We start from the raw sequence: 10485 nt of genomic DNA, 5'->3' as shown, positions 1-10485 counted from the left end.
GACACTGAAATCAAACATAGTGTGATTCATTAATCCAAATGCTTGGATACTGGGGTATATACATTAATCCAAATGCATTGTAATCCAGACAGGTATCACACATCTCCAGGAAAAAGCATTGCTAGTGAACTGGTTTTATCTGCAAACTGATTCTTAGGCACTTCTAAGCTCCAGACCAAGACCAGGAGCTGCAAACCTGAGATTTCAGGGCAGTGTAACTCAGTCCTGTGATCCACATTTCAACTGACCAGGAACAAGTCCGTCTTGTTTAGAGTAATCTTCTTTGCGTTCATTCTCGTTCTTTTGTTCATGCAAACCCTTAACAAAACAGGTTTCTTTAATTATAAATGAAGATAACAGTGCCCCCACCCAAACTGAGAAGCTGGGTTGGGCCCTGAACTTTGCCCCAAAGTCCAAACCTCACTACATCATTGAAAACAACACTATAAAGAAAAGGCAGATTCATGATCAGGTGACTCCAAGAAGCCATCAAATGATGATTGCTTCTATAAAACTATACCACTTCGTTTAGTTGAAGCAATCCTTTCAAGGATTTATATTGCTTTCTGACAAAGCTCACTCTCTGAACTCACCTCCTGAACTTCTCAGACTGGCCCCATTTAAATCCTAGCTTGACCATGATTCAACCCTCAAAAATAATAAATCAAATGGTTTATTGAAAAGGCTTTTAAGTGAGGACTTTTCCTACCATAAAATAGCTTTCCTATTCTCACTTGATAAAGCGGCATAATCCATTTGAAAAGTTTTAATTTCAAGTTACATTCCTCAGATTGCAAGAGAGGTAAATATGAGTTCAAATCCTTGGAGCAGTATGAGCTCCCACTGTCAGCCCCAGCTTCTGCCAACCTAGCAGTTCGAAAACATGCAAATGCGAGTAGATCAATAGGTACCGTTCTGGTGGTACCTATTGCTCCATGACTACATGGAGCTAATGGCGCTCCATGTAGTCATGCCAGCCACATTACCTTGGAGGTGTCTATGGACAATGCTGGCTCTTCGGCTTAGAAATGGAGATGAGCACCAATCTCCAGAGTCAGACACAACTGGACTTAATGTCAAGGGAAAACCTTTACCTACCTTAAAGAATTATGATCTTCAGAAAATGTATATTTGGAGCAGGGGTGTGTGGGGTTCGTACTGTGGTGCAACACAGACCTGCTTAATCTGTAAAGGTTTTGTACCAAAGTCCTGCTATTACAAATAATGGACTTTTAATAGTATTTATTTATTAAGTTCATTTAAATCCCGTCTTTCTCTATCCCAAAGGGGACTCGGAGTGGCGTTACCAATTAGGCAGCAATTTGATGTCAAAGCGTAAACATACAGTAAAATATGCATTTACATTAAAACCAATATATTGTGTCAGCACTTTGCATAGTGCTAGTTCACATCATGCCAGTTGCCACATCTTGTAGTGCAGAGGAACCTGTGACCCTTTCAATGTTTTGAACTTCAACACTCAGAAGTCCCGGCCTCCATGGGAATGAGGAGGGATTATGGGAGGCATTGTTGAAAACCTATGAAAAACAAATACTGGTCAATACTGGAAATATTCATAAATAAGTCACATTTGGGTGAACAAAACTTCCTCTTTAGAAAAAGTATGTTCTGATTGCTGTTTTCAATTAGCGAGTCCCTCCAGATTATGAGTAACATTTGTCTTTTAACTATTTACATTAACTGATTTCCTCCTCACCATTGATATTTGGTCCCGTAATCCGTTTTAAGACTCTACCATTCTTCTCTTTCACTCAGTATTTGCATGGCACGAGATAGATATGTTTTTTCTTTAATTAAGATCATGCTCAGCTAAGATTCCGCTATCATATAAGAGTCCGGCCTCTTTATGTTCAAAGGAACATGGAAGTATTTGTTTGGGTAGGGAGGAGGAGACACAGGCCAGATATAGTTCACACGCCAAGCCAAGGCTTTTCTAGACTCCAGTATCCTGGATAGGAAATAATAATAATAATAATAATAATAATAATAATAATAATAATAATAATAATATATTTTTGTACCTCACCTCCATCTCTCCAAAGGGATTCGGGATGGCTTACATATGGCACAATGTGCCAAGACAAAGAATAAAATAAATGCACAGTACAATGCAATAAATAAAAACTATTGCATATAAAAACAACAGTTTAACCTCAGAACAACACTCAATGACCCATGGTGACAACTACCATGAGATATGGCCAAATTGTAAACAAAACAATGGACTGGGATAGTGCAAATTGTAGCTAAGGAACAGGGCATGGGATGAAAGTGCGGTGCTGTGTCATTGGTTGTGGACCATTTGGGCTAGACATTCTCAAAGGTTTGTTTAAACATCCAAGTCTTCAGATCTCTATGGAAGGAGGACAGTGTGGGGACCTGCCTAATCTCCCTGCGGAGGGTGTTCCAAAGCCGGGGGGACACCACCAAGAAGGCCCTCTCCCTCATCCCCACCAATCGCACTTGTGACAGTGGTGGGACCAAGAGGAGGGCCTGCCCAGCAGATGTTAACACTTACATAGGCGGGGGGGGGGGGGGGGATGCGGTTGCAAAGATAGACTGGGCCCAAACCATTTTGGGCTTTATAAGTAATAACCTGCACTTTGAATTGAAACTGGAAACTTATCGGCAACCAACAAAGCTGCTTTAATAGGGGCATTGTATGCTCCCTTTAATCATCTCCAATTAGTATGGCAGCCAATCTTTGCACCAATTGCAGTTTCTGAGCCATCTTCAAAGGTAGCTCCACATAGAGTGCATTACAGTAATCCAATCTTAATGTAACTAAGGCATGGATCAGGTCTGACTTCTCAAGGTACAGTTGCAGCTGGTGCACAAGTTTATGTGAACCCCCCCCCCCCAGCCACTGCCAACACCTGAGCTTCAAGTGTAAGCGCTGAGTCCAGGAGGACCCCCAGACTACAGACCTGTGTCCTCAGGGGGAGTGTAACCCCGTCGAGCACAGGAAGGCACCCTATACCCTGATCAGCTACACCGCTAATCAGGAGGATCTCTGCTTTATCTGGATTAAGCTTCAGTTTGTTGGCCCTCTCACAGCTGCCAGGCACTGGTCCAGGATCTGGGGGGCTTTCTTGGAGTTAGGTGGAAAGGAATAGTAGAGTTTGTCATGGAACCTTGTGGGACCCCACAGGTCAATGGCCAGGGATCCAAACAGGTGTCCCCCAGCTTCACCGACTGGGTGCAATTCTCCAGGAAGGAGCGGAACTACTGCAAAGCAATGCATGATCTGTAATAGTAATAACTCAGGAACCATAGGTAGATGATAAGGTTTTCTCTTCTGCCTTGCTCATCTGGAACCCTCTGAATAAATAATGCAAGTTGTAGATGGCCAATATGTCATCCAGATGTTCTGGTACGATTCCATCAGTCCTTGTCAGTATAGCTGCTAGTACGAGAGAAACTGCAATCCAGATGCATCTGGAGAACCACGTGTTCTTCAGGCTTTCTGTAGGGATTGCACCCATCTCTCATGAGCTAACTGCACAGGAACCTCATACTCTACGTTTTCCTCTTCCTGCTATCCACTTTTCCTAAATCCTAGCCAACAATGGATAATGTTTTGCTCCATTAGATAAACTGGCAATGAAGCAGTACTTGGAACAGTTATTTGTGGAATATAATCTGCAAAATCTCTCAATCAGCATGGCCATTAGCTATGTGGGTCTATGGGAATTGTATTCCCAAAAAGTAACTTCTCCCTGCACTGCATATATAGAATATTGAAGTATTGTGTCACCTTCCAAATGTTGTTGGCTTGAAACAGATGAGTGTATGATGTATCAATTTTGCGACTTCTCTCTCAACTTCTCACAGTGTGCGCGCATTTTACATTAGGCACCATCAAAACTTGTTTTAGTACACTGTCAGATAAAATTTAGATACATTTGTGACTCAGCCAGGCATTGCAGCACAGAAAACTGAACAGACCCTGACCTTTCATTTTTGAAAAGCGGTGAAGGATTCAAGTCACTCCAATATTCTATAAAAACAGTACATTTTAGAAACAATTACTGTTAAAATATAGAGGAATCAAATATGTACTAGAGCTGTAACCTTTTAATTTGTGGTACCCCAATTAACACAGACTGGCTGCAGTCTGTGTTAATTGGGGTACCACAAATTAAAAGGTTACAGCTCTAGTACACAATTCTTGGGAGGAGAGCAATTGCCATGGTCAACAAAACAGTTAAGAGTAGAGACATCACACTGGAAATGAAGATCCGAATAGTTAAAGCAATGGTAGTCCCTGTAGTAACCCATAGATACAGGAGCTGGACCATAAGGAAGGCTGAGCAAAGGAAGATAGACGCTTTTGAACTGTGGAGCTGGAGGAAAATTCTGAGAGTGCCTTGGACCGCAGGAAGATCAAACTAGTCCATACTCCAGGAAATAATTCATGACTGCTCACTGGAGGGAAGGATATTAGAGGCAAAGATGAAGTACTTTGGCCACATAATGAGAAGACAGAAAAGCTTGGAGAAAATAATGATGCTGGGGGAAATTGAAGGAAAAGGGAAGAGGGACCAACCAAGGGCAAGATGGATGGGCGTTATCCTTGAAGTGACTGGCTTGACCTTGAAGGAGCCGGGGGTGGCGATGGCCAACAAGGAGCTCTGGTGTGGGCTGGTCCATGAGGTCATGAAAAGTCGAAATCAACCAAATGAATAAACAACAAAACCCCAATTAAGTAGGGTACATACAAATCTAAGAATTCCACAGCATTGAGCCATGGCTGTTGTTGTGATGTCAAATTGTTATAATTCTTCATTCCAACTAGAGCAAATCCATCAAATCAATAGAATATGGTGCATCAACTTTTACAGAGGTTCCATTGATTCAATGAGTTCATTTATTAGATTTATTGGAGGTAGGCATATATAGTCTTTAAGAAATGGCAATGCCTTGGCTGAATCAATAATTTTTCTTACAGTCAATGAGATCTGTTGTTGTAGCTTAATTAACAGCTTAAAGATAATAATTCTATGCATTAAAATATTTTATTGAATACTTTCAGATTTTTTCACACAAGAGATGAAAATGGGTCCGGGAAAGGTGGGGGGAAGGAGAGTGGGAGTAGTGGAGTTAGTTGGTTTACAAATATCTTGGGAACAGGGAGGGGGTTGAGGGAACAGAGCGAAAAACATTGTACAAAATATAGTTGTTGTATCTAACTCTTCATCTCTAGTAACAGATTTAAGATAATAACTATGCATTTTAAGCATGAGCAAGTCATGCATGTAATTCAGTGTGGCTTAAACCTAAGTAAATAAATATAGGATTTCAACCTCATCTGTTTGGATTAAGCAAACAGCAAGAATTACTAGGTCAAACCAGATAATATACAAAGAGGAAAGAAATACATTACATGAAAGGAGGGCATGAAAGACCCGAAGTGTAATAGTTAATCAATAAGGTGGCAGAAGGTGAAGGGTACTAAACTTCACTGTTATCATACTTGTTAATCAATGATGCTGTAAAAGTAATGTCAAAGCCTTGTTTATTGCTGACAAGCTGAAAACCAAATGGATAGGCATTCCTTATGTCTATATGTGCATTGTATAGGAAATGCATCCATGTTTGCATTTGTAGGATGTTTCATTTCACTTTAGAAAAACTTTAAAGGTATTTTTTAAATGACGTGAGAAAAAAACATGAATAAATTCAGCAAACAATTTTGGGATCATCATCATCATCAACTTTATTTATACCCCACCACCATCTCCCCAAGGGGACTCGGAGCGGCTAACATGAGGCCAAGCAAAATAAAATACATGCAACAGATAATGACATAAAATGATGTTATTATCAAAATTTAGACCAATGTCTAAAAGTTCGAAGTCAACATAACACATAGGGAAGCAGTTCTGATCTAAACCTTTGAGGATTTGTGTCTTTATGCAATTGGTTGTGTAAGCATCACAATCATTACCTGCATACATTTAGATTGTTTTGCAATAGTTATCTGATGCAATAATTACACTGATTCCTTCCTTGTTGTCATGGACCTTCAAGTTCTTTCTGATTTATGCTGACCTTAAGATCACAGGGTTTTCTAAGGTCGAGAGTATGTGATTTGCCCAAGGACACCCAGTAGCTAGATAGATAGATAGATAGATAGATAGATAGATAGATAGATATATCAATTTTATATGAATTGTAAAGAAAATTTCCCATATATATGACTTTATATTTTAAAAACCATCAAAATAATAAAATTAAAATGTTAAAGTAGACTTTCCTCCTCAAAGACACACAATGAAAATATTATTGTGGTCCTTTTAATCTCTTAAGACAGTTTTAATAGATTTTAACTGTGAATTTTTAATACTGTTATGTTTATTTTTTTTAAATGTTTGCCTATTTGTATATTTTAAATTGTATGCTAATGCTTCTATGTTAAACCACTTTGAGTCTCCTTTGGGAGAAATAAAGCAGGATATAAATATTGTTGTTGTTGTTGTTGTTGTTGTTCTACCATGCTATTTCGATGTTTCAATTTCAAAATCTGCAAGCACTTTTACATTTTCTTTTTGTATATAAATGATACAAATGGTTCTAAATCTTTTTAAAAAGTTATTAATTGACTTTCTCAAACAAGATAACTCATCTATTTGTGTTTGCATTAGACTGTTTATAATCCGATTTTATTTAGTTTTGTGCATAAACTAGTTTTGCTGCAATAATCATGTAATAACTTGAAATTCATGGTTTTTGTTTGTTTGTAAGTCCCAGTAGAAATAAAGTTGGATCTAGATATATTCAAATGTTGCATGCCTCCTTTTTTATGCTTTGTTGCATGTCCACTACATATGATAAAACATGTATCTTGATGTATTTCACAACTCAAACATAGATTTTTTACATACATTCTCACCAGTATTTCCAATGGGCTTTCATGACCAAGTAGTAGTAGTAGTAGTAGTAGTAGTAGCAGCAGCAGCAGCAGTAGTAGTATTTATATTCTACCCTTCTCCCCGTGAGGACTCAGAGCGGATTACAATGTAAACAGATACCAGCAAACATTCAATGCCTTGTTACAATACAATGAGACACACAAACACAAACAAAGGCAGGGCTTCTTTCATTTCCGGTTTTGGAGGAAGTGCTCAGCTCTGGCTCTGGGGGATGTGATATTCTCTATTTCCAAGCCAAGGAACCTGCGTTGTCACCTCCTCTTCGTGTGATTGGCATGACTGCCTTTCCCACTGAAGCGGTACCTCTTGATTTACTCAAATTTGCAGGTTTTCAAACTGCTAGGTAGGCAGGAGCTGGGCTAACAGCGGGCGCTCACCCGGTCCCGCAGATTCAAACTGCCGACCTTCAGCTCAGCACTACAGCAGCACAAGGGTTTAACCCATTGCACCACCACAATTAATCTACTATGCCACATCCCACTAAATTATGCTACATTATACATACCATACCTAACATAGGAATATATAACAAAGTATGTGAATCCTTTGTAGAAGGAATCGTTCTGATACTGAAAAGAAGGTACAATAGTATAGTAACTTTGATGGGTCATATCAAGGAATGCCATGTTCTGCTAATCTATACCAGTGAATGTGAGAGCTGTTTTGTTTACCCTTAAAGTAAACATATCAGGTGCCTTATGTCAAAATGTACCAATCTATAATCTAAAACCAGGATTAGGCAGATCTAGAGCCATAAAGTGGACTGTTTATTCCCTTTTCTGTCTATCACCACCTTTTCTCCTCTTTCTAACTTCCTCCTTCTTCCCTCCCTGAGACACCAACACTTCTTTATCTTACTTCTTTCCTAATGACCTGCTGGGAACATTGATGGATATTGCTAGAGATCTAAATTGATTTATTGCAGAGATTTCAAAGTAAGACCAAAGGCTGCTTGTGGACCTAAGGAATGGTCTCTTCTAGGAAATTCTGCATTGTATATGTTTAATTTCCATACACAAATTCAGAGGAATTAACAAGTTAAAGAACAATGATGACTCAATGGGCTTCTCGTATTGAGGGGAAAGCACTGTGCAGTGTTTCTGCTGACAACCACTAAAAAATAAGTCATTATTTAACTAGTTAAACAAATGACCTCTTGAACATATTTCCACAAATATACCTTTGATCAGTGCATGGTTTGGGTCAGGGGTCTTTGCAAGAGTAACTCTCTAGGGAGCTGTATTCTCAAATAGCACCATGTTTCATTGTGCATGCAACAGGATTTTGGGATTTTGGACTATTTGCATATAAATAATGAGTCTAAACATGAAATCTGGGTATATTCCATAGACATGTATCCTGAAGTTAATTATATACACACTATTTTTAGTAATCTTGTGCATGAAACAAAGTTTCTGTACACTGACCCATCAGAACGTAAAGAGATCACTATCTCAGCCACCCAAGTGGACAATTTGGGAGAATTTCAGATTCCTGGATAAGGGATGCTCAATTTACACAAAGATGATATGTATTCAAATTGGACGCAGAGCAATGGGTTAAAATTACAGGAAAGGAGATTCTACCTGAACATTAGGAAGAACTTCCTGATCAACAGTGAAACTCACTGCCTTGGAGTGTGGTGGAAGCTCCTTCCTTGAAGGGTTTTAAACAGAGGCTGGATGGCCATCTGTCAGGGGTGCTTTGATTGTGCTTTTCCTGCATGGCATGGGGTTGGATTAGATGGCCCATATGGCGTCTTCCAACTTTATCATTCTGTAAATACAGGTTGAGTATCCCTTATCTGAAATGCTTTAGGACCAGAAATGTTTTAAATATTGGATTTTTAAAGCTTTGTCATGCCTGTATTTGCATATACACTATAGTCTGCCCTGGATTTAATTATTGGTGGGTTTGATTTAAAATGTTCTTTATGAATCTCTAGGTCCTTCAGTTCAATACTTAAAAGTCATGATTCCTAGTGTACAAGCAGTCCCCAAGTTACCAACAAAATAGTTTCTATAGGTTTGTTCTTAAGTTGAATTTGTTTGTAAGTTGGAACATGTGCATTTTTTAAGTACAGCTCCAGCCAAAAATATATATTCTTTAGTTTTGGATAGTATATGGAGGTTAACAGCCCTGTGGTGTTTGTTTCGCTGTCAGAAGATTCCACCTCACTTACTGTTCCTGTGATAATTAGATTTTGAAAAATCTGGCTTCTAGAAGCAAGGATTGGTGATAGAGCTTCAGTGGAAATACCTTTCCCCCAGGATAACTCTTCCATGAATGAATTTCCCTTCCGAGGTGTAGATTTCTCTTAACTTCTTATCTTACTCACGTTCTTAACTATGAGTCATTTGTAAGTCAGATGTTTGCAACTCGGGGACTGCCTTATATCCTTTTGGACAGAAAAAATAAATAGTTTATTTGAAAAATCATGTCATTTCCACTTGTTTCTGTGTCCCTAACACCAATGAATGTTTTGTATGTACACAATGAAGACATCTTGGAGACATACTTTAAATTCATTTATGGTGCATATATAATAATAATAATAATAATAATAATAATAATACTTTATTTATACCCCGCTACCATCTTCCCAAGGGACTCAGTGCGGCTTACACGAGGCCAAGCCCACAACACATCAATAACAAAAGCAATAACAACAAGCAATGCAAAACAATTAAAATAAATCTCATAAACAAAAATATGCAATAAACCATGACCAATAGCACAACAAACATTTATAAACCTATGGCTGGGCCAAATGTAATAATTAAAATTTTAAAAATAATGCTGGGCTTGAACAGGTAAGATATAACTGGGATAGAACTGGGGTGTGCAGACAGTCCCAGGTCAGTAATAAAGTGCATTTAGAGGCCATACTGCTGAGAGTTTCCTTATTCTGGGAAGGCATACTGGTACAACCACGTTTCCAGGCTCCTCCTAAAGACTAAATAATATACACATACATACACACACACACACATCCTAGACCAGGCATGGGCAAACTTCAGCCCTCCAGGTGTTTTGGACTTCAACTCCCACAATTCCTAAGAGACAGGTTTGCCCATGCCTGTCCTAGCCTGGAGTGATATTTCATGCAGTATATTGACGAATGCCGTGTGTGAAAAATAATTTTGTGTACACTGAACCATCAGAAGAATACTGGAATACTGTGTCCAATTCTGGATAACAAAGTTCAAAAGAGATAATGACAAGCTGGAAGGTGTCCAGAGGAGGGCAACTAAAATGATCAAAGGTCTGGAGACCATGCCCTATGAGGAGCATCTTAAAGAGCTGGGCATGTTTAGTCTGCAGAAGAGAAGGTTGAGAGGAGACCTGATAGCCAAGTATAAATATGTGAAAGGGTGTCATAAGGAAGAGGGAGCAGGCTTGTTTTCTGCTGCCCTGGAAACTAGGATTTGGAGCAATGGGTTCAAATTACAGGAAAAAAGCAACTTCCAGTTTACACTCAGACTCAGAGCAACTTTCAGTTTACACATTGGAAAACAGTACATAACAC

This window comes from Anolis sagrei, chromosome 6 (assembly GCF_037176765.1).
Source record: "Anolis sagrei isolate rAnoSag1 chromosome 6, rAnoSag1.mat, whole genome shotgun sequence".
In the NCBI taxonomy this organism is placed as follows: domain Eukaryota; kingdom Metazoa; phylum Chordata; class Lepidosauria; order Squamata; family Dactyloidae; genus Anolis; species Anolis sagrei.
This window is presented reverse-complemented; position numbering follows the sequence as displayed.